The 24,508-nt window shown below is 41.5% G+C and overlaps 1 protein-coding gene and 1 non-coding gene across 4 annotated transcripts in view; one reads left to right on the forward strand and one right to left on the reverse strand.

Moving 5' to 3' along the window:
• The window catches only part of DCDC2 (doublecortin domain containing 2), a 202,203-nt gene that overhangs the window by 19,678 nt on the left and 158,017 nt on the right, over positions 1-24,508 (forward strand). The gene's annotated exons all lie outside the window — the stretch shown is intronic.
• On the reverse strand, positions 4,247-4,353 carry LOC118153234 (U6 spliceosomal RNA). The gene has a single exon (XR_004742491.2). It is a non-coding gene; the product is annotated as a U6 spliceosomal RNA (small nuclear RNA).

Below are 24,508 nucleotides of genomic sequence, written 5' to 3' on the forward strand. Positions count from 1 at the left end.
AAAGAGCAAATATATTGGAATGTAATATCAGAGATTATTAATCCAAGGGAAGAAACGTATTTATTTAGACCCAATTAATAATTGGCTTCAGCTGGGCGCGGTGGCTCAAGCCTGTAATCCCAGCACTTTGGGAGGCCGAGGCGGGTAGATCACGAGGTCAAGAGATCGAGACCATCCTGGTCAACATGGTGAAACCCCGTTTCTACTAAAAATACAAAAAATTAGCTGGGCGTGGTGGCGCGTGCCTGTAATCCCAGCTACTCAAGAGGCTGAGGCAGGAGAATTGCCTGAACCCAGGAGGCGGAGGTTGTGGTGAGCCGAGATCGCGCCATTGCACTCCAGCCTGGGTAACAAGAGCGAAACTCCATCTCAAAATAAATAAATAAATAATTGGCTTCAATACCTACAAAGACTATGGTAATCAGCCCTCTACATCATAGCTGAGTAACAAAATGGGGGTAAAAAATTAAGGTATTGTGTGAACGTTGGCGAATTTAAGTCAGTTTGAAAGAAAACCCTTTTTTTATTCATTGGAGAAGACTACTAAAAACTTACTGAAAGAGAAAGAGTGGTATCTTCGTTCTGTCTATTTTAAATAGAAATACATTCCTCTGACTTGCACATCTCAGTCGTATGCCAAGATGGTAAAGGTGAATTGAGGTTTATTTAAATTTCAAAATGCGCTCTAATCTAAGGTTTTCTGGGTCAGAGCCTTGCTGCACAAGCCCAGAAGGAGCACTGCCCAGCTGCCACACTCCACAGAGGAGTGAGTAGTGGGAGAAGACAGCTGGGGTGACTGGCAGCAATCCGCATTGACACCTCCTGTCACAATTTCTCCTTTCAGAGTTCTTCCATGCAGATAAACACATGATGCTGTGATTTGCTGGCACATATGGTCAGAATTAAAAAAAAGAAAAATAACAGCCAGGCACAGTGGCTCACGCCTGTAAATCCTAGCACTTTGGGAGGACAAGGCGGGTGGATCATGAGGTCAGGAGATTGAGATCATCCTGGCTAACACGGTGAGACCCTGTCTCTACTAAAAATACAAAAAAATTAGCTGGGCAGGGTGGTGGGTGCCTGTAGTCCCAGCTACTTGGGAGGCTGAGGCAGGAGAATTGCTTGAACTCGGGAGGCAGAGGTTGCAGTGAGCCGAGGTTGCGCCACTGCACTCCATCCTGGGTGACAGAGTGAGATTCTGTCTCAAAAGAAAAAAGTAACGTAATTTGAAGCAACACTGTAGGAGTAAAGGGTTTGAGGAATATTCCTGTTTTGCTGTATGGTTTTCATGTTTAGAACTGAAGGTAGCATAGTACCCTGGACAGACATAGTAGCCATCTAAAGAGATGTTTCAGTTTTCCCCCACCGATTATGTGGCCAGCAAAGATGCATTAAAGGAATGAGGGAAGTGAAGCCTAATGGAATCAGTAATAAGAAACCAATACAGGAAGTCATCTCTGAGGATACTTTCACATTTGATTGGAGACAGAAACTTATTGGGTTAAATGGTTTAAATTTTATTTCTCTTTAATTTAGAACAAATTTTGTGCGCGCGCGCGCACACACACACATGCACCCTCTTACATATATAATTGTTGGGGAAGTATTTTTGGATTGTGAGAAACTTTGTTTCAAAGATCTAGAGTAGCCCAGAGCAGCAATAAATCTTTGGATTTGGCTGGGCGTGGTGGCTCAGGCCTATTATCCCAGCACTTTGGGAGGCCGAGGCAGGTGGATCACGAGGTCAAGAGATCGAGACCATCCTGGCCAACAAGGTGAAACCCCGTCTCTACTAAAAATACAAAAATTAGCTGGGCATGGTGGTGCATGCCTATCGTCCCAGCTACTTGGGAGGCTGAGGCAGGAGCATTGCCTGAACTCGGGAGGCTGAGGCAGGAGAATTGCCTGAACCCAGGAGGTGGAGGTTGCAGTGAGCCGAGATCTCGCTGCTGCACTCCAGCCTCGGTAACAAGAGCGAAACTCCGTCTCAAAAAAAAAAAAAAAATCTTTGGATTTTTCCTGGAGGGGTATGCAGGTAGCATGCAGGTAGCATGCCCTAGTGTCTAGCTTGGTCAACAATGAAAATTCCCATATATCATTGTGAAAGACTCCTTTCTAAGCAGCCAGCCAGATCAAGCTCAGATGTCATCCCATGATTACATAGTTTGGATGTTTGGTTTGTTGAAATAAGATTGATTTCAGCCCACCTGTTAGCTGGGGGCAGAACTTTAAGTGGTGAAGGATTGTGGGAGAGAGACAAAAAAAATGACCTGGTTTATTTGCAATGTCTAATGTTTAACCTGGAACAGTCTCTCTAGGAAATTTCAAATGGCAATCTCTGCTGCTTTGTATTTTTTTCTCCTTTCTAGCTGTAGTTGGACTTGGGCTTGAAACCCACGGGCCTCTTAGATCTGCTAGGTCCCTGGCCCCACACTGTTCCCTATAGAGCCAACTGTCCTCTTAAGTGTGGTACCGGTTAAGGCTTGCGGGAAAGTTTATATGTAATTCAGCCTACATCTATCACTGAACTCAGAAAACAACTAAAAAGGTCTGTGTCTCGAGAATAGGAGGCTAATAGTCCTATCTTCATGCGTAAAGTAAAGTAAGTTTCAGTATATTTCAAAACGGATGAATGGAGGCATTTTTTTTAAAAGTAGGTCTCTATCTGCCCTTGGTTGATTTCAGCAGGAAGTATGCAGGTAGCATGCCCTAGTGTCTAGCTCGGTCAACAATGAAAATTCCCATATATCATTGTGAAAGACTCCTTTCTAAGCAGCCAGCCAGATCAAGCTCAGATGTCATCCCATGATTACATAGTTTGGATGTTTGGTTTGTTGAAATAAGATTGATTTCAGCCCACCTGTTAGCTGGGGGCAGAACTTTAAGTGGTGAAGGATTGTGGGAGAGAGACAAAAAAATTGACCTGGTTTATTTGCAATGTCTAATGTTTAACCTGGAACAGTCTCTCTAGGAAATTTCAAATGGCAATCTCTGCTGCTTTGTATTTTTTTCCCCTTTCTAGCTGTAAGTATTTTTGAGTTTCAAAGATCTGTGAACCTCTGTGGCCATCTTTGCTATTTCAAATTATACAGCCGTGTATAACTAGGCTGCCAACTTACAGAAATTCTTAGAAAATGGCTGGGTGTGGTGGCTCATGCCAGTAATCCCAGCACTTTGGGAGGCTGAGGCGGGTGGATCATTTGAGGTCAGGAGTTCAAGACCAGCCTGGCCAACATGGTGAAAACCCATCTCTACTAAAAATGCAAAAATTAGCTGGGCATAGTGGCATGTGCCTGTAATCCTAGCTACTAGGGAGGCTGAGGCAGGAGAATCGCTTGAGCCCAGAAAGTGGAGATTGTGGTGAGCCGAGATCCTGCTACCACGGAACTCTGGTCTGAGCGACAGAGTGGGAGGGACCCTGTATAAAAAAAAAAAAAAAGAAATTTTAAGAAAATAAGTCATCTAATATTATTCCAGTTGCATTTTGTTAATTAAATTCTAAGTGATAAAACTCCATATTTACGGCTTGTTTTATTAGAAATGAGTGGATAACTAGATTTCTAGTATTACAATTTTGCATTAGCCGGTATTAAATCTTCCATGCTGGCTTTTAAAAGCTGGATTTAAAAAAGATTACAAATGTCAACTACAATATTCTATAGCAAATAAATCCTTTTAGTGTAGCTTCTGCAAATATATAGCTTGTTTCGTATGAAGGCCCTTGACTAATATTTATTTTATCAAATAGTATATGAAAATTGGATTAAAGTGCCCTTCTTTTAGCCAGTACTTCTCCTAATCAGATTGCTATTCCCTTGTGTTATTTGTATTTTAATCAATAATATGAACTTTGACTTTCCTCACCTATTAGTCTATCTAAATGTGCCTGCATGAACACATATATAATGCAATCCAAGCAATGTAATTGTTTACTGGGAATTTTCAGCAGTTTTACTTAGTTACTTTAAAAAAAATTTTTTTTTAATTGCATTTTAGGTTTTGGGGTACATGTGAAGAACATGCAAGATAGTTGCATAGGTACACACGTGGCAGTGTGATTTGCTGCCTTCCTCCCCTTCACCTATATCTGGCATTTCTCCCCATGCTGTCTCTCCCCAACTCCCCACCCCACTCTGTCCCTCCCCTATTCCCCCAACAGACCTCAGTGTGTGATGCTCCCCTCCCTGTGTCCATGTATTCTCATTGTTCAACACCCGCCTGTGAGTGAGAACATGCGGTATTTCATAAAAACATGGAACGCTTCACAAATTTGCGTGTCATCCTTGCGCAGGGGCCACGCTAATCTTCTCTGTATCGTTCCAATTTTAGTATATGTGCTGCCGAAGCGAGCACACTTAGTGACTCTCTTATTTATCCCTAAACTCTCTTCCTCTCCCTCGCTTCACCAATTCATTTCCTTATGTATAATCATATTCAGATAATGCTATAGCATCAAGTTAGTGGAGCTGTATACATCAAATTTGGTGTCAAGGGGACCCAGCCAACACTTACTATAAATATATGCGTTCATAGGCAATCTTGGTTCTATGTCCACATTTTAAAACGTAGCAATGTGAGTTTAGCTTGTGTGTCCCAGGCACCATGTAATTACTCTGAGTACACAGACAGAATTATAAGATCATAATGGCGCTCTCCTAGTACTCCATCTAAGTGATCCTAAAGGATTATAAAGATGGTTTTGTCGGCAGAAACTGGAGAACAGGAGTCGCAGATGAATTTCTCTACGGTCTCTGCTATTATTTTGAGCCTCCTTTCACGTGGGAGGATTTGGAGCCCAAGGGAATGATACTAATCACAAATTTATGGCTCTTAGGTTTCGGTGGGAAAAAACATCACAAATTATTTCATCAAAAAAATGCTTTGAGCAGCAGTCTATGTCCCAGGCATGAGGTTTGCTGGGTTTGCAATGGTGAGGAAACCAGACAAGGCAAGCTTTCCTGAAGCTGGCTGTGTAGTGGAGAAGATGGATCCCATCCTAAGTGTGCTGTGGGGGAGGATACAGGACACAGGCTGCTGGAGGGATGGCTACCCTAAGCCAGGGAAATCCTCGGAAGATTCCTGGAAGAAATGATAGATACGTTGTGACCGAAAGGAAATGAGTATGTTCACCAGGCAAACAGAAGGAGGAAGAGCATTACAGGCAAAGGAGACGGTGTGTGTGAACATCTGCAGATGAGAGAGCACAGGGCACGTGTGACAAACATACACATGCTGTTTGGCTGAATGGTGGGAAGAGATTGGGGTAGAAGGATGGGGATAGAACTGTGTGAGAGACAAGGCCTGGGAGGTAGAAAGGCACCAACACAAAGGGTTTTAAAAAGGAATTTAAACTTTTTCCCAAAACCAACCGAAAGCTGCTGGGCACGGTGGCTTATGCCTGTTATCCCAACATTTTCTGAGGCTGAGGTGGTCAGATCACCTGAGGTCAGGAGTTCAAGACCAGCCTGGCCAACATGGTGAAAACCGTCTCTACTAAAAATATAAAAATTAGCCATGCCTCGTGACAGGTGCCTGTAATCCCAGCTACTTGGAAGGCTGAGTCAGAAGAATCACTTGAACTTGGGAGGCAGAAGGTTGCAGTGAGCTGGGATTGCACCATTGCACTCCAGCCCGGGCGACAGGAGTGAAACTGTGTCTCAAAATAAATAAATAAAACCAAGCGAAAGCTATTGAAGGATTTCATCAGGGAGCTGACACAGTGACTCCTGTTGCTACAGCAAAGTTGGAAGCCAGGTAACCATGTGGTGGGGTAAATGCGCCACTCATGATGGGAGAGGCTGTGGAGATGGTGAAAGGATCAGATTTGAGAAACACAATTTAGCAGTTGAGTGGATGTGGGGCAATGAAGAAAGACTAGCTGGGTGATTTTTGCGTTTCTGGCCTGGAGTGCTGGATAGATGGCACTCGCTTTCATGAAGACAGGGGATACAGGTTTTTTGTTTTACTTTTTGGTAACAGTGACAGGCAGAGATATTTGAAGCATTAACTTTGAGTATGGAGCCAGCTTAAAAATGTTAAAAGATACATCAAGCTGGAGCTTCCCTGTGAGTGCGTGTGCACGCACACATGTGTCTGTGTGTGTTTCTTTAAGACGTGTTTAGTGTTGTTCTACATACTTTACAAAGATGATATACTTTAATCCTTACAACAACCTTATGACATAGGGATTGTTATTCTGATTTTACCTGGGAGGAAATTGATGAAGATGTGTTTTTCAAGAGCTTGCAGCCGAGGGACTGCACTTTCATATATTGTGTGTTAGTGCAGAGCGAAGCATTTCCTACAAAGTTAATGCAGTTTAGTTAAAAGATGGTCATTCAGTATCTTTTTGTGCTTGAAAAGGTGTTTGTGGGGGTGAAGAGTTTAAAAAATTTTTCATACCTTGATTTAGTGATGATAAGAAGGAGAAAATATATAAGGAAGACTAAAGAATTAGGAAGTGAATCCAGAAAAGGCATAAAATATTCTTTTAATTAACTTAGTATTCTTTTTTTTTTTTGAGACAAGAGTCTCGCTCTGTGGCCCAGGCTGGAGATCTCGGCTCACTGCAATCTGCATCTCCTGGGTTTAAGCAATTCTCTTGCCTCAACCTGCCAAGTAGCTGGGATTACAGGTACTCGTCACCACACCTGGCTAATTTTTTTAAAAAATATATATTTTTTTGGGGGGGGGGAGGAAGGCAGAAAGGAAGGGATTAAGGACGGTAGGGAGGAAGGAAGGGATGAAGGAAGGAAGGAAGGAAGGGAGGAAGCGGGGAGGGAGGGAGGGAGGGAGGGAAGGGAAGAAAGGAAATCAAGCAATGAAAGAGACATTGCCGACCTGGATCTAGAGGTTTACAAGTTGATTTCTTTTTTTTTGAGAGAAGGAAAGAAAAAAAAATAATAAGTAAAGGAGAGGAAGAAAGAGGAAGAGAAAGAGGGAGAGTAAATGGAAATATTGCTTTATTTTGAAAAAAATTGGGTATTAATAATGGCCAATCAATGTTTCATTTAAACTAATGGGTAGGTGTGATGTGGTATTGACAAGAATGTATATTTTGTGTATTTGAAGTGGAGAGCTCTATAAATAGTTATTAAGTTTACTTGTTCTGGATCTGAGTTCGAGTCCTTGATATCCTTATTAATTTTCTGTCTCATTGAATCTATGTCTCCTATCTGGGTGTTAGGATCATTAGTTCTTGTTGTTGCATTGATCCTTTTACCACTATATCTTTGTTGCTTTAAAATCTATTTTATCCGATACAAGAATTGCAACTCCTGCTTTTTATTTATTTATTATTTATTTTTGCTCTCCATTTGGTTGGTAAATCTTTCTCCATCCCTTTGTTTTGAGTCTTTGTGTATCCTTGCATGTGAAACAGGTCTGGATGTAACATGTTGTTGGGTTTTGGCTGTGTCTTTTGATTGGGGGATTTAGTCTATTTAAATTTAGGGTTACTGCCATTTGATGTTGACTGGCTGTTTTATCCATTTGTTGGTGTAAATTCTTCTTTATGTTGGTGCTCTTTACTTTTTGGTGTATTTTTAGAAAGGCTAATACTGGTTGTTTCTTTCTGTGTGTAATGCTTCTTTCAGAAGCTCTTGTAAAGCAGGCCTGGTGGTAATAAAATCTCTGAGTTCTTGCTTGTTCATAAAAGATTTTATTTTTCCTTCAGTTGTGAAGCTTAGTTTGGCTGGATATGAAATTCTGGGCTGAAGGTTCTGTTCTTTGAGGATGTTGAATATTGGCCCCCACTCTCTTCTGGCCTGTAGAGTTTCTGCCGAGAGATCTGCTGTAAGTCTGATAGGCTTCCCTTTGTAATTAACCTGACCTTCCTCTCTGGCTGCCCTTAGTATCCTCTCCTTCGTTTCAACCCTGGTGAATCTAACGATTATGTGCCTTGGGGTTGCTCTTCTTGAGGAATATCTTTGTGGTGTTCTCTGTATTACCTGGGGTTGAATGTTGACCTGCTTTGCTAGTTTAGGAAAATTTTCCTGAATAATATCCTGAAGGGTATTTTCCAGCTTGGATTCATTCTCTCTGTTGCATTCAGGTACACCTATCAAACGTAAATTTGGTCTTTTCACATAGTCCCACATTTCTTGGAGACTTTGCTCATTCCTTTTTATCCTTTTTTCTCTAATCTTTTCTTCAAGTTTTATTTCATTAAGTTGGACTTTGACCTCTGATATCCCTTCTTCTGCTTGAACAATTCGAGTGTTTAAACCTGTGCATACTTCTCGGAGTTCCTGTATTGTATTCTTCAGTTCCATTAATTCACTCATACTCCTCTCTAAGTTGTCTATTCTCAATAGGATTTCATCAAACCTTTTTTCAAAGTTCCTAGTTTTTTTACATTGGGCTACAATGTGTTCTTTTAACTCACGGAAGTTTCTTATTATCCATTCCTTGAAGAGTGATTCTGTCATCAGGAGGCGCTCGTTCTCCATCAAGCCTTGTTCCATTGTTGATGTGGAACTGTGATCATCTTTAGAGGGAGAGGCGTTCTGACTTTGAGTATTCTCAGCTTTTTTACGCTGGTTTCTTCCCGTCATTGTAAATTTATCCTCCTGTCGTCTTTGAAATTACCAACTTTCAGATTAGGTCTCTTGAGTGGACGTCCAGGTTGTTAGTTCCCAGGGCCAGAGCAGCGGCGTTAAAACTGATGGTGCTTTTCTGCCCAGGATTCTCCTGTCTGGCTTCCTTCTTGTGTCCGCAGTAGGCGACTCTGCCTTCCCGGGGCTCCAAACCTCGGTCAGAAGGGGAAGCGGTCCCGTTTACTCTGCGCTGAGCGCTGCCGCGTTGAGGTGCCGGCGGAACCGCTGCACCGGCCACGAGAGTCGCGCTGGCGACTCCTGTGTTTCCACCACTGGGGGATCTTCTGCTCCGTGAGCGACCAGACTTTGTCTCAAAGTGTGGCGTCCTCTAGTTCTCCGCGCCTTCCCTGAGAGCTGCAATCCCAGGATGTTAGCGATCGGCCATCTTGGATCGTTCTCTCTTTAAAAATATTTTTATGGTAGAGACGGGATTTCATCACTCTGGCCAGGATGATCTTGAACTCCTGACCTCAAGTGATTTGCCCACCGTGGCCTCCCAGAGTGCTGGGATTACAGGCAAAAGCCACCCTCTTCTTTAACAAGTCATCATTAGTCACAAAATATTGGCTGGAATTATTTTAGTTGTATTCTCTATTGACAATTTTTTTTTTTTTTTGCCTTTGTAAATATTCCCTATAGGACAGGATATTTATGTTGAATATTTCCAATACAGTGCTTGAAAAGGCTTTGGCATATCTGCTTATAAAAAGTCTCCCATAGGCGCGTGCCTGTAATCCCAGCTACTCAGGAGGCTGAGGCAGGAGAATTGCCTGAACCCAGGAGGCGGAGGTTGTGGTGAGCCGAGATCGCGCCATTGCACTGCAGCCTGGGTAACAAGAGCGAAACTCCGTCTGAAAAAAAAAAAAGTCTCCCATAGGATACCAGAAATATTTTTACATGGAAATTTAATACAAAGTGTGAGATATTAGAGACAGATAGATAGAGCCAAGAATCACTGAAAGCATTTTTAAAAAGTTTTTACTGTGCTACTATCAAAGGACCATTTTATTTCTTTAGCTATGTTTTTTTTTCCAGATATTTTGAGCAACACTTACCAAGTTACTAAGCAGAAAAAAGCAACTTGAAGGATTGGAGGAAGATAGTAGGAGGAGTGTCGTGTGTCAGAGACAAGCTACTTTTCTCCCCGAGATCTCAAGGCGTCGGTTACCTGATCTCTATGAGCTTCAGGTTCCTTATCTAAAACGTGGACATAGTAACTACTATGTTAAAAAATATATTGGGAGGCTTAGAAACATATAGGTATGTGTTTAGCTCCTAGCACTGTACCTAATCCATATTTAGAACTCGGTAAATGGGAACTATGCCAGGTTGTTGCTGATGCTAGGAAGGGCTGCATGAACTGAACAGCTCATTAGTGAAATGAGATAGGGTTCACTTCCTGAAGACTGGGTATTTGGGAAAAAAAAAGAAAAAAGAAGGCAGGGATTCCTCACATTATACTGGCTGCTTTATCAGGCTGTGACTAAAAGGAGAAAATGCAAATGTACATGAAATGTGAATGCTCGGTCAGCCACAAGTCTGTCTACAGGTGCTATGTGTTACTTATCGTGACTTCTGAATGAGGTGATCATAGAGTGGACGTTTGATAAATAGTTGAGATCATTATTATATCAATACATGAACAGGAAAATAGTTCAGCAAATAAAATAGCGCATAATATACTTCTATGTGTGACTGGATCTTGGAATTGTACTTCAAATATTCAGGGTTTGCATAATTTCACAAAGACTGAGATACAGAGAGAATGAAAATAGACATGCACATGTGAATTAGTCAAGAGTTTCCCCCTTTTTTTAAAAAATTTTTTTCCCAGTTAAGCTGGAAGCAATAGCCAAGAGTTTTCCTTGCAATAAGTGGGGTAAAAAGAAGTCTCTGTCTTGTTTTAGCAGAAAAAGAATTTTTGAAAATATATTAAATATCCTTTAAAATGTCTGATGGGGATGGAGAACTAAGTTGGGAGAATGAACAGCCAGAAAATCAGTACAGCCAGATCCCAGATGACACTAAGCCACAGGACCAAGCCCTTAAAGAGAGTCCTGACACCATCATTGAACAGTGGAGGCATTCAGAGTTTCAGACTACTGCCCCCGACTTTTAACAGTAGATACTGTAAATACTTCCTCTAGAACCTGGGCTTGGTTGCTGTTGATGGCATGCTTGTACCTTCTTTGCTCTGTTAGACCATAAGTACTGGCAGAAGCCCTGGGTGGGACTACTGGGCCAAGCTGGGTGATATGGTTGGGCTCTGTGTCCACACCCAAATCTCCAATTGTAATCCCCATAATCCTCACGTGTGGAGGGCGGGACCAGGTGGCAGATTAGATCTTGGGGGCAGTTTCCCCCAGAGAGCTAATGCTTTTATAAGGCAGTTTTCCCTGCTCTTACGAACTCTCTCCTGCCACCATGTGAAGGTCCTTGCCTGCTTCCCCTTCTGCCATGATGGTAGGTTTCCTGAGTCCTCCCAGCCAAGCAGAGCTGTGAGTTAATTAAACCTCCTTTATTTACAAATCACCTAGTCTTGGGTGGTATCTTTACAGCAGTGTGAAAACTGATGAATATAGTGGGCTTGGCTGCAAAACCCTGACAAAGTATCTGCCCTTTTTACCTTCTGTGGGTGGTGGTGGGATCTGCTTCCCTGCCAGACTCATAGGGTTGGAATTCTACTCAAATAGAAAATGCATTCAGATGTTAGAAAGCCAAAATATGCCAAATACTTACTATACGTCCTTTGATGGTCCAATAACCACATATCTTTTGTTTCTGCCAAAATTAATGCTGCTAATTCTAATGCTTTTTTTTTTTTTCTTTAAGAGAGTCTCGCTCTGTCACCCAGGCTAGAGTCCAGTGGCGTGATCTTGGCACACTGCAACTTCTACCTCCTAGGTTCAAGTGATTCTCCTGCCTTAGCCTCCTGAGTAGCTGGGACTACAGGCGCGTGCCACTACACCCAGCTAATATTTGTATTTTTAGTAGAGACGGGGTTTCACCATATTGGCCAGGCTAGTCTCAAATTCCTGACCTTGTGATTTGCCCACTTCAGCCTCCCAAAGTGCTGTGATTATATGCGTGAGCCACCCACCTTGCCCAGTGAATGCTTTTGCAAATATACTCCTCCTCTTCAGAAGGAGGCAACCTAAAGTCTCCTTAGTTATCACATCCTATCTCACTTCCCATGGGGCACATTTCCCTGGTGAATGGCTTTGTCCTCTTTGAAAAGACTTTGAAGAAGACTCAAAGTAGTTATTGGCTTATTATTGTAGGATACTTCGGCAAAGTACCAGGCCTCCCCTTCAAGTTCGGGGGTGGTCTGGTAATTGACTGTGGGGTTGAGATGACTGATAGTTTAATCAGGCCACTATTTACATGATCTAGCTGTTGTTCGTTACACAAAATCAAGAAGAGGATTGTACAAGTCTTTTAATCTTGGAGAACTCATAATCATTCAGTTACTATCATAAAATCTATTCATGGGGTAACCATGTGGCTGCCCTGCCGCTTCCCGTGGCTGCTCTGCCTGCCTTGTCTCTAGAGAGTAAGTGCTGCTGTTCTTCCTCCACCCCAGGATTCTGATACATCACTGATACCGGAAAGCCCATTTCAAATGCAGCATCTTCCACCTGAATATCCGGTCTAGGGAGAAGGGCTACTAGAGCCCTGTAGAGTTACTGCGGCAGCATTCTTCACCCACGTGTTTCTCAAGGCCTTGCTGAAGGGGGTGTGTCTGGGATCCTCACTTGAGTCATATAGATAAAGATGAGTGGGTGGAGTGCTCCGCAATTTCTGTTTCCTTCAGTCTTTGGATCCCTTTCCCTAAGTCACTTGTTTGCTGTAAACAGACAGTAAGTATCTTAGGCTTTGCAGGCCATATAGTCACAGTGGTAACTACTCAGCTCTCCTGTGGTGCAGTGAAAATGGCTGTTGATGACACGTGAGTGAATGGGTGTGGCTGTGTTCTAATAAAACTTTATTGGTGAACAGAAGATAGAATTTGGCCCAAACATTAGAGTTTACCAACCTCTGGTTTGAATTACCTTGAAGAAAGTTTGGCATCTTAACCTCATTTGGTCCTGGTTTTAGTCAACGAAGCAGAACTTCAGAGCTATCCCAGATAGCATATTGTGTCCCGAATTTCCAGTAAGTTTAAGAATGATGATAAAAGAAGAATACCTTTGGCCGGGCGTGGTGGCTCACGCCTGTAATCCCAGCACTTTGGGGGGCCGAGGCGGGTGGATCACGAGGTCAAGAGATCGAGACCATCCTGGTCAACATGGTGAAACCCCATCTCTACTAAAAATACAAAAAATTAGCTGGGCATGGTGGCGCGTGCCTGTAGTCCCAGCTACTCAGGAGGCTGAAGCAGGAGAATTGCCTGAACCCAGGAGGCAGAGGTTGCGGTTAGAGATCGCGCCATTGCACTCCAGCCTGGGTAACAAGAGCGAAACTCTGTCTCAAAAAAAAAAAAAAAAGAAGAAGAATACCTTTGCTTTTGGTTGGACTCTCTATGTGCAACATTCAGATGAGAATGATACTTTGTCTAGTGGTAGTTCCAACTAGTTTCCAGTGATGGCATTATCAGGGACTATGGAATTATTTAAAAACAGATTCCATTAATCATGCTTCAGAATTAATGTGCTCCAATTAACAATGACTACAGACCAGAAGCCGGTTTTGTTCGCAAGGGCTGTCTTCCCTGCTGTTTCCTTGACTTTCCTCCTATGTTCCATCTCCTCTGTTCACTTCCCACTGTCCATTCCAGTTTGGAGAGTCATTGAAACCTTCCTTATTCTCACTGCTTCGTTAATCGTGCCTGTCAGTTATACACCTAAGTATTTCTGAAACTCACCCACTTCTACCACCGCTACCTCTGTCATAACCCAAGCCTGATTTGCCTGATTTGCCTCAGTGGTCTCCTACTGTGTCCCCTTGTACCCATTCTGGGTTTTTTGTTGTTGTTGTTTTGAGACAGAGTCTTGCTTTGTCACCCAGGATGGAGTGCAGTGACATGATCTTGGCTCACTGCAACCTCCACCGCCTGGGTTCAAGCAATTCTCCTGTCTCAGCCCACCAAGTAGCTGGGACTACAGGTGCACAGCAACACACCTGGCTAATTTTTGTGTTTTTGGTAGAGGCAGGGTTTAACCATATTGGTCAGGCTGATCTCAAACTCCTGACCTCAGGTGACCCACCTGCCTTAGCCTCCCAAAGCGTGGGGATTACAGGCGTGAGCCACCATGCCCAGCCCTCATTCTACTTTTGCGTTCTGTTTGTATTTTATTTCATCCAGGATATGGAAGCACTAATCTGATCCTGTTACCATTGAGTTTAAAACTTGTCAGTGACTTTCCATTACCCTTGGCATCAAGACAAATGCCTTAACTTAGCCTGCAAAACTTTACATCAGATTTTTTAGACTTCAGGTCATGAACCTTTAGTACATTGAAAATCAGTTTTGGTTAGTTGCGACAAACAATATGCAAACATAAAATAGAAGATATCAGACTACCCTATAGGTAGCAAAGAGAAGTACTGTTTTGTGAAACTGTGATTTTGGTTGGGCGTGTGTGTCTGTGTGTGAACTGGATTGCAACCTAAGATGTATTTCTTACTTTGAGTTCCGGTTACTAGAAGTCTGAAAGATGCTGCCCTGTGTGTTCTGGGGTCTTCATACCTTTCTGGATCCACACTTCCAGCACTTCCTTTTGCTGTCTTTTCTCTGACCCTGCCATCGTCTTTCAAGACGTGGAGTCTGTTTTTTATTTCTCTAGGATCCTGGATGGGACTTGGGACTACTTGGAAGAATAAAATGCAGTGGAAGAGACAGGGCTTGACTTCTGGCCTTTCTTCTGTCCACAGAGTCCCCTTGCCACCTCTTATCTTTGGGCCTTTGCTCAGGGCTGTTCTCTTGAGTTTGGAGCATTCTTCTTCATTCTGCTTTGTGCCTTTTTTGCTCATATTTACTTACCCCAGCTCAAGTGTCATTTCCTCGAGAAAGTCTTGACTGATTTTCCTAACTAGGTCAGTCTTCCATGACTGATGTACGTCAGGCCTTTCTCCTTTGCAGCACTTGTTACAGCTGAGTTTTACCTTTGGGGGGTTGCATAGCTGAAGTCTAGGTCTCCTCCTAGATTGTAAACGCCAAGAGGTCAGGTACCATGCCTGTTTATACTCATCTTTGTACCAGCCCAGCATCGAGCACAGAATCTTGTGCACAGAAATATGTGTGTGTGTGTGTGTATTTAATGAATAGTAATCTTGCTTTTTTCCTGGAGTATGAAAATGGCTGTAATGAGTTTTTGCTTTAAATACTGTTTCTTTATGTTTTAAATTGTTTCAATTTTTTTTTTTTTAAAAAAGCAAACAGTTCCAATTGTTAAGGCTATATATGATTCACTCCAAAACTTGTAGCCTAAAACTATGACTTATTCTGTGCGTGGATCCTCTGTGTCAGGAATTCGGGGAGGGTGCAGTGGAGATGGTTGTTCCCTGCTTCACGATATCTGGAGCCTTAGCAAGGACCTAAAAGCTGCATGCTGGAGTCATCTGAGGGGTGTTATATACACACGAGTGGTGACGCATGTGGCTGTCACCTGGGCCCTGGTTCCTCCTCTTCATTTGCCTTTTCCACGTGGTCTCTTCTTGTGAGCTAAATTTTCCTTCCTCACAGAATGGTAGTGGAGTTCCAAGCTGGGAGCAGGAAGAAAGGGTGAGAGAGAGAGAAAGAGTGAGAGAGAGAAAGAGACACCATGCAGCAACACTCCTGTTGCATTCTATTCTTCTAGGAAGTCCGAAGTCCTGTCCAGGTTTTTGGGGAGGGGAAATAGATTCCATCTCTTGATGGGCAGTGGCAAGATTATAAAAATGAATGTGAGCTAGAAATATTGCTGTTTTTGGAAAATACAGTCTCCCACACTGGCCATATATTTCAATTACAATTCATTTAGATATGTAGTTATTGCATTCCTTCAGATGCCAATCTAGTTGATGGTTACTTTGTGAATTGCACACAGGCTCTTTTCCATTCCAAATCTCTTATTTTTTAGCCTCCTAAAATGAACAACTGATTTTTCACCAAATTGCTTTCGGAATTAAATACACTTAAAAAATAGTTGTGCAATATATTTGCTCCACTCTGTAAATAATTTCTCCTTCTTGGTTTTCTGGTTGCTGAGGAAGCACCACTTTCTTTTGGAAATTTTTTCTTGTGGAGGATTATCTTGGAAAAAGAATACGAAGAAGCCACTTAGTTTGCTCTCCCGAAACATCAAAGTTGTGTAGAAATATATTATTAGATGTAGAATTTAGTCTGATAAATCTGTATACTCACATGCAGATCTCCTAAAAGAAATGACTTTATATAATTATAAAAATATTTAAAAGCATTTAGATATTTCTAAGTATATCCAAATATTTCTGATGAGATTCAAATATATATTTAGATAGAATAAAGGTTAATTATAAATAGAATTATTCAATAACTTTCGTGCTTTAGTAATCATATCAAATAAAGGATTAGATTTAAAATATTACCACGCTATACCATCCATTCCAGCCCATGCCATCTATTCCTGTCCCAGCTACTCAGGAAGCTAAGGCAGGAAGACAGCTTAAGGTCAAGAGGTTGAGGGTGCAGTGAGCTGTGATCGTGCCACTGAACTCCAGCCTGGATGACAAAGCAAGATTCTGTTTCTGAATTTTAAAAAAAAGGTATATATAGACAACCTTAAAAACTTCAAACTAAGAATTAACTTTGGTTTATTAACACTGTATAAACAGTGGCTCGATGCACTTTAAATGGCTGAGTGGAGAGAGCTATGGAAATTACATGTTGTTACCAGAGGGAATTCCCTTCCCGTCTTCCAGTTAGATGGGAAAGATTTTGTAGAAGGGGTGAGATGTCATTAGCTGTTTGAGTAAAAGAAGGAAGATGTCAGGAAGAGCTGGGAACAAAAAACCCCATCTCTACTAAAAAAAAAAATACAAAAAATTAGCTGGGCATGGTGGCGCGTGCCTGTAATCCCAGCTACTCGGGAGGCTGAGGCAGGAGAATTGCCTGAACCCAGGAGGCGGAGGTTGCGGTGAGCCGAGATCGCACCATTGCACTCCAGCCTGGGTAACAAGAGCGAAACTCCATCTCAAAAAAAAAAAAAAGAAGCAAATAAGTATGTATCTTTATTAAACTGGAAGGAACGGGGAAGAAGCATTCTCTTTCTTTTTTTGCCTTTTTATTTCAGTATTCCTTTTCTTCTCAAATATTGTAGTTTTAGAGTCAATGTCCCAGTTGCTTTTTATTATAATTCATCTATAAATGATAATACCAACTAGTCTCTAAAACTGCAATATAAGCCTTTTTGGCACTCCTCTGCTGGGTAAGGTTCATCACAGTCTTGAAAAATACGATTAAACCACTTCCTACCTAGCCTTCTCTTATTCAGATGGAGTAATTTCCATTTGAAACACCATTCCTTGTGGCTCCTGTTTCTCCATTGCTGTGTGGCTGTCTGCTCTCTCCTTTCCACGTTATCTCTGTCCCCTTCGAACTGTGGGATCCGGTGTGCACGCACTAACCTTGAGAGAAATGAAAGGGTGTTGAATGCAGAAGATAGCCTTCCTGGCACACTAGCGAAGCACATTTACAGGAGAAGAATTCTCCAAGTGCTTTTTATGGTGGTCCATTTTAAAAGATTTTCCGATAGTTTTAGATGCTAAATTCCTTCTCCTTTTGAAGCTAGACAGAATGACTTTTTAGGGCAAGGTTGCCCAACCAATATGTTTGTACAGTGTGACGGGACACTTTACTTTGGTTTATTATTGTCCTCCCCTGGGTGTGAAGATTGCAATCTATCTTTTGATACAGATGGCAGGTTTTAGAGTCTTTGGAACAGTGCGTGTGGAAGTTACATTTGGCCCGGGGTTGTTTGGTAGTTGGTAACGTGGAAACATGATTGCCACAACAAGCCTTCCAAACAGTTATTCTTCTGAGTGCTCATAATGAGAGCAATACCGGGAGGAATCAGCCAGGAATTGACTAGATGTTTGCAAACAAGACTGGCTGCTAGTTTTTGGTTACTGCTAATTGGGGTATAGTAATTCTGAAACACATTTAGTGGAATTTAAAAAACAATAATAATTCCACAGTAGTCCCTGGTAATGAGTTCACTGAAGGCTATAGTTGGGACCAACACTGGATGGAGTATCATTCTTTTTTCATTTGTGGGATAAATTAGCTGATTTTTTCCTCTGTATCCAAGAAAGTCTAAGAAACTTGCTTTCTTAAATAAATGTGTTTTTCCTCCGGTATTTCATATTACAGCAAGTATTACAATCAAATGGAAAGGAACCTAGTGTGGACATTTGAACACAACCAAGCTTCTCCCTGCCTGTGCCCTCTTTTTATTCCTTCATGTCTTCAGTTTGGTGTTATAAAAATAAATACTGATAGAATAGAAGGTAGTGCAGGAAAGAATGTTTCGAGTGAGATGAATTTTGTGTCATCTCATGGATTCTTTGAAGTATTTCTATTGAATGTAATTAAGGCACAAAGCAAGCTAGGCCTCTTCTTGCAAAACTTAGATGAATCATGGAAGTAGGTAGCTTGGTTCTAACTCCAGTTCCCCATTCTGTTTGGAACACTGAGTGGTGAATGTTGAGTTGTTGCCCAAGTTGTCTGCGTTGTATCTTAACTTCCACGTTATTACCATTCCGTCTTACCTTTAAAATTTTGGGATTGCAGGGTGAAAATGAGGAGTTGAAATGAAATAGGAATGCAATGGTATATTTTTCAACCAATGTTTCAATAAAACTACGTTGATAAGAGAGATTTAATTCAGCTTGTTTTTCTTCTTAATATTGATTCTTATATGCTCAGGAAAACAAACAAATAAAGGCTTTCCAGGAAGTCTAGCTTCTGTGCAAAAAGAATGAGGGTTAATATTCTCCTTCAGTTTTGTGGGGTTTTTTTGTGTGCATATTTCCTTGATTACTGTGCATATACTGCCTGCATTTTGGGTGATTAAGCTCATTTAGCCTGAATCATCTCTTTAAAGTTTCGTTTATGTGCTTCCATCAGAAGGGAGGGTTCATCAGTTTTTACCTAAATGCTTCTGTTTTGCATTATCCTTGAGAGATGGCATGGCATGGTGGAGAAGATGTGAATTTTGGAACCAAATAGCCTTAAGTTTAAATCCTGATTCTGAGAACTGCAATATAATTTCCTCTGTGGAAATTGGGGAAAAAAAATGGCTATCTTAGAGCTGTGGTTATCAAGAAATATTGAGTAAATATCTATTATGTATCAGATACATGATGTTGATGAAAAATGAGGACCACATGGTTCCGCTTTCCAGGGAAGAGCTTGTTGTCCAGCAAGCATAGATATGCATACACATAACTGTGGTTACATGTAGTAATCACTCAGCAGAGTCTAAGCCCAATGCTGGCAAGCACTTCAAGGTGCATCCAATTAATATTGCATGATAAGGGAATCATGGAAAGGGCATAAGACACAGATACATAAGACCCATAAAGAGACTTAGACTCAACGAGACAGAAAATTGATAAGGACAACCAGGACAACTCAGATCCGGAACAAGTAAACTTAATAAACATTTATAGAGCTCTCCATTTTAAATACACAAAATATATATTCTCCACTTTAAATACACAAAATATTGATCGGCTATTATTAATACCCATTTTTAGAATAAAGCAACATTCCCATTCTCTCTCCCTCTTTTTCTTCCTCTTTCTTCCTCTCCTTCACTCCTTTTTTTTTCTCTTTCTTTTCTTCTTTCCTTTCTAAAAAAAAAGAAAGGCCTTTAGAAAAAAAAGAGAAAAATATTGCATGATAAGGAAATCACGGAAAGGACACTTCAGAGAGGAGCTGGTTTTTGAAAAATCAGTGGATCAGCGGACATTGAGGGTGGGTTAAAAGGCCAGGAGTAGGGACATGGGAGCAAAAAATTTAGCAGCTGTGTTGGCTACTAGTTGGATCAATATACCTCTGGGGCATGACTGGCCATGGGCCTGGGCCTCAGACTTGACAGAAGTGGGATCTGGCTATAGCAAGTCCCCAAAGCAGGGATTCTCAACTCCTGGGACATTTGCACTATCCAAACTCCTGCTGTGCCCAGAGATATTCAGATACAAGTTATGGCCTCAATTAGTTGAACTTACAAGCCTTGTATATTCGGATGTAAAGCACAGCCAGCTTGATATTCTTTATAGAGCACTTTACAGAAATTTAAATTCCTCTTACCCTGAGATCTAATAATCGTAAAGGTGAATCTACACAAGGGAATCTGCTTTAAAATCCTCAGTTGTCGACAACTCAGTGCCAGTAGGCAGGGGATTTAGAATTACTCTGTGACCTGAGCAGTAGGGCTTACCAAGTTTCTGTATATGCAGAGTAGATGTATTCCCTTAAACGAAGTATTTCTCTATGGTTCTTGAGCAAATAACATTTATTAGATATCTTCTGACACAGAAACTCTTCTTGTTAATTGCGAGAGAATTTCTACTTCACTTGGAAAGTGTCTGTATTTTCATCCGTGGACATGGAATGGCATGAATCTCATTTCCCTGCACTTGCCATCTCTGCCATCTATCAAAGAGTAACACATTTCAGGCATCAAAGAGTACATCAGGCTAAATATATATTAAACAGAGACTGAGAAATGCAAGGGCAAATAAACACATTTGAGAGGCTTTCAGAAAATTCTTTCCTTTAAAGAATATTCATTTTGTTTACTAGTAACACTCCATATCCTCCTTATAAGTTTATAATGTTAAGACATTGACTAAAAGTGGACTGTTACCACCAAAACTAATTATGTATATGAAATGCAGACACATTACATGCCAGCAGTTTTTTTTTTTTTTTTTTGAGACGGAGTTTCACTCTTGTTACCCAGGCTGGAGTGTAATGGCGTGATCTCGGCTCACCGCAACCTCCTGGGTTCAGGAAATTCTCCTGCCTCAGCCTCCTGAGTAGCTGGGATTACAGGAGCGCATCACCATGCCCAGCTAACTTTTTTTTATTTTTAGTAGAGACGGGGTTTCACCATGTTGACCAGGATGGTCTCGATCTCTTGACCTCGTGATCCACCCGCCTCGGCCTCTCGAAGTGCTGGGATTACAGGTTTTTTTAGACAAGCTCTTGATCTGTCATCCAGGCTGGAGTGCAGTGGCACAATCATAGCTTGCTGTGGCCTTGAACACCTGGGTTCAAGTTTTCCTCCCACCTCACCTTCCCCAGTAGTTGGAATTATAGGCACAAGCCACTGTGACTGGTTAAATTTTTAACTTTTTGTACAGATAGGGTCTGCTATGTCACTTGGGCTGTTTTTGAACTCCTGTCCTCAAGCCATCCTTCAGCTTTGGTCCCCTAAAGTGTTGGGATTACAGGTGTGAGCCACTGTGCCTGGCCCCAAAATGTCATGGCTTTTTGATGAGCTACCCTCACTCAAACAATCCAGGTAGAGAAGGAGGCAAGATATGAAAAAGATGGGACAAACAGGGAACAGACTTTTTTTTGTTGTTGTTAACATATATTAACAATGTTAATGTTGTTAACACAGACAGTTCTGCAGATCTGGATGGACCAAATACAGATTTTATTTCTTTGTGTGTTTTTCTTAAAACAATTTCACTCTCATTCATTTTCCTTTCTTAGGTGATGATGTTCCATTCTGGTAGGATAGAGATTAGCTCACATGGGCTGGTTCCGTAAGAGGGTGGGCTGCGGACACTTTTGAAGTGTTCCTTTTTGAGAGCTTCTTACAGTTTTTGAGAGGAAAACTCACTGAACCTTGAGCATTCTTCTGTATCTACATCAGGTGCTTTGACCTCCTGGGTGGCGCAGTTTTGATGTGGAAGTGGGGTTCTTTTGACCTATCTCTAACCCTAGGGAATGCAAATATTTTTCCAATTAAGCTAGGTTCACTGGTTAACTAAAAGCCATTGTTTCTCACTGTTCTGAGCTAGTAAGTTTGGTATGTGGAAAAAGAACCCCCTCTGAATATCAGTGACAAAACCCATGACTGATCTTCAGGGGATAACTGTACTTTCTCCTCTGTTTTAGTGGTACAAGAAATAATTACTTTAGCGTTAAATTTAGCTTGAGTATTTTTTGTTATTCTTTTCAACTTGCTTCACAAAGCAATAGAGGATCACATTTCTTTGTATCGAAAATAAAACCCAATGTAATCAAATGATGGCAGTTTATGCTTAAGTGCTTAAATGTAGTCCAGTTACAGATGGAGACTGTTGCTGGTTGCCTCACTCGGTAGTTTTATCGCATTGTAAGTGCATAGTTGTGCTTGATTATTGGGAGAAGTCAGGGAGGGAGATGAAGACAGGGAGAGGCCTCTTCTGTAGTAGATCTCTTATTTACATTAAGGTGTATTAAACATGATATTAATTTAACTTTTTATTTTGCAGTGATTTTAGAAAAAAGTTGACAAACTTACAGAAAATTCTTTATGTACCTTACTTCACCCCGTTCCTTTGTTAATGTCCTACCTAACCATAGCATAGCTTCCAACGCCAGGGCATTAAAATTGATACAATTAAATAATCTACAGGTCTTACTAGAATTTGGTCAGTTTTCCCACTGATGTTTTTTTCCTGGTCCAGGAGCCAATCTAAGATCTAACATTTTGTTTGGTGTTCCTGTCACCTTAGTTTCTTCCAAAACTAGCTTGTTTTTGGTAGAAAACTGCCAACCACCCTGTGACTGTTCCTCAGTCTTTCGTGACCTTGACAATTTTGAAGATCAGTTATTTTTATTTTTAAATTGAGACGGAGTCTAGCTCTGTCACCCAGGAAGTAGTGCAGTGGTGTAATCTTGGCTCAATGCAGCCTTGCTTTCCTGAGCTCCGGTGATCCTCCTGCCTCAGCCTCCCAAAGTGTTAGGATTGTAAGTGTGAGCTGCCACATCTGGCATGTCAGTTACTTTGTAGAAGGTCCTTTAATTTAGGACATGCCGGGTGTTTTCTTGTGACCGGTTGAAATGATTTATTTTCGGGGATGTCAACAGAAAGAGCCAAACTCTGTAAAATATTTGAAGAGATGTATTCTGATCCAATATGAGTGACCACAGCCTGTGACACAGCCCTCAGGAGGTCCTGAGAATATGTGCCCAAGGTGGTCGGGGTTCAGCTAGGTTTTATATATTTTATGAAGCCATAAGACATAAATCACATACATTCAAGAAATACATTTGTTTGGTTCAGAAAGGTGGGACAACTCAAAGTGGGGGTTTCCAGGCTATAGGTAAATTTAAACATTTTCTGGTTGACAATTGGTTGAGTTTGTCTAAAGACCTGGGATCTGTAGAAAGGAATGTTCAGGTTAAAGAAAAAGGATTGTGGGGACCTGGTTTTATTGTGCAGTGGAAGCTCTCAGACAGCAGACTTGAGAGAGAGCACGTTGTAAATTGTTTCTTATTGGACTTAAAAGGGGACCTGGCTCTTAGTTGATTACCTCCTGGATCTGGAAAGAAAGGAAGGAAAACAAAGGGAAGAGGAGATTCCTGTAGAATGTGGATTTTTCCCACAAGAGACTCTGCAGGGCAATTTCAAGGTCTGGCAAGGAAATGTATTTTGGGGTAAAACATTGTGATTATCTTCCTTGTTACGCCAGTCAGATTGGAAAGTGAGATGCCACATACAGGTTCAAATAAAACCCATCTGATGAGAATTTATGATCTGTAGGGCATGACTCCCCAGACCCCTTAGATAGGAATTTGGGCAAGAGAAAAAATCAGAGCTTAGTCCTCAGGTAGCAAGAATACCAGGAAATGATGCTCGCCGTTCAGCGCGTTGTATTAGAAGACACTGCTGCAGAAACGTAATTGAAAGAAAAGTCTTTTCCCAATTCAGAAATTCTCTCCACAAAAGGTAGTAGAGAAAGAAAACTTTCCTTGTTACGTAGGCATTAAATCAGAATATGATAGCCATCACAGGCAGTCCATGAAACGATTGCAAAGACAGACAGAAATCTCACCTTTTTAGAAAGCCAAGTGGAGGCCATCTATTGCACACATTTTCAAGATAAACAAAGCTAGTCTTCAAGTGAGAGGACTTGACAGCACCATTTGTCACACGTAATTAATTCATTTTAACTTTACCTGGTATTTGGGGTGACCATTTATATTAGCTAATTTGTTTTTATCCAGAGGAAAAGCAAACGCCTCATATCTTTATGACAGGAAGTTAGGCTCCTCTCCAGCAAAGTTAGGATCCTATCCTCCCACAAAGACTGGGAAATAGCAGTGATATCTGTTTTGCTGTTTATGTTTCAAAGAGATGACTGCTAGGTCCCTGAGCAGAACATTCCTGGGTCATAAAGCCGACAAAAGGCCTACCTCGTGTTCAAAAGCATTATACATATTTCACAGAGAGGACAAAGTGCTTAGACTCTAGTTTTCTAAAGTAAATGCTCTGAGAAAAAGGAGGGGAGGGAGATCTCTTACTTTTAGAATTATGCCTCTTATTTTTAATTTCTATTTGTCCTTGCAGTACGTGATGCTGACATGTTATATTACCGGTGAGTGATATAACCAGTACTATATGAGGCCAGCCTGGCCAACATGGTGAAACACCATCTCTATTAAAAATACAAAAATTAACCAGGTGTGGTGGCGGGTGCCTGTAATCCCAGCTACCCTCGGGAAGCTGAGGCAGGAGACTTGCTTGAAACTGGGAGGCAGAGGTTGCAGTGAGCCAAGATTGCACCACTGCACTTCAGCCTGTGTGACAGAATGAGATTCTGTCTCAAAAATACCCCCAAAATCCCAGAAAACAAAAAACTGAGTTTGTACTGATACCTCCAGTTCCACTCCAGCACCTGGGATTTATTCTAGTCTGTCCCAGTTCCTGATTTGTAACTTC

Source organism: Callithrix jacchus, chromosome 4 (assembly GCF_049354715.1).
Source record: "Callithrix jacchus isolate 240 chromosome 4, calJac240_pri, whole genome shotgun sequence".
Taxonomy (NCBI): domain Eukaryota; kingdom Metazoa; phylum Chordata; class Mammalia; order Primates; family Cebidae; genus Callithrix; species Callithrix jacchus.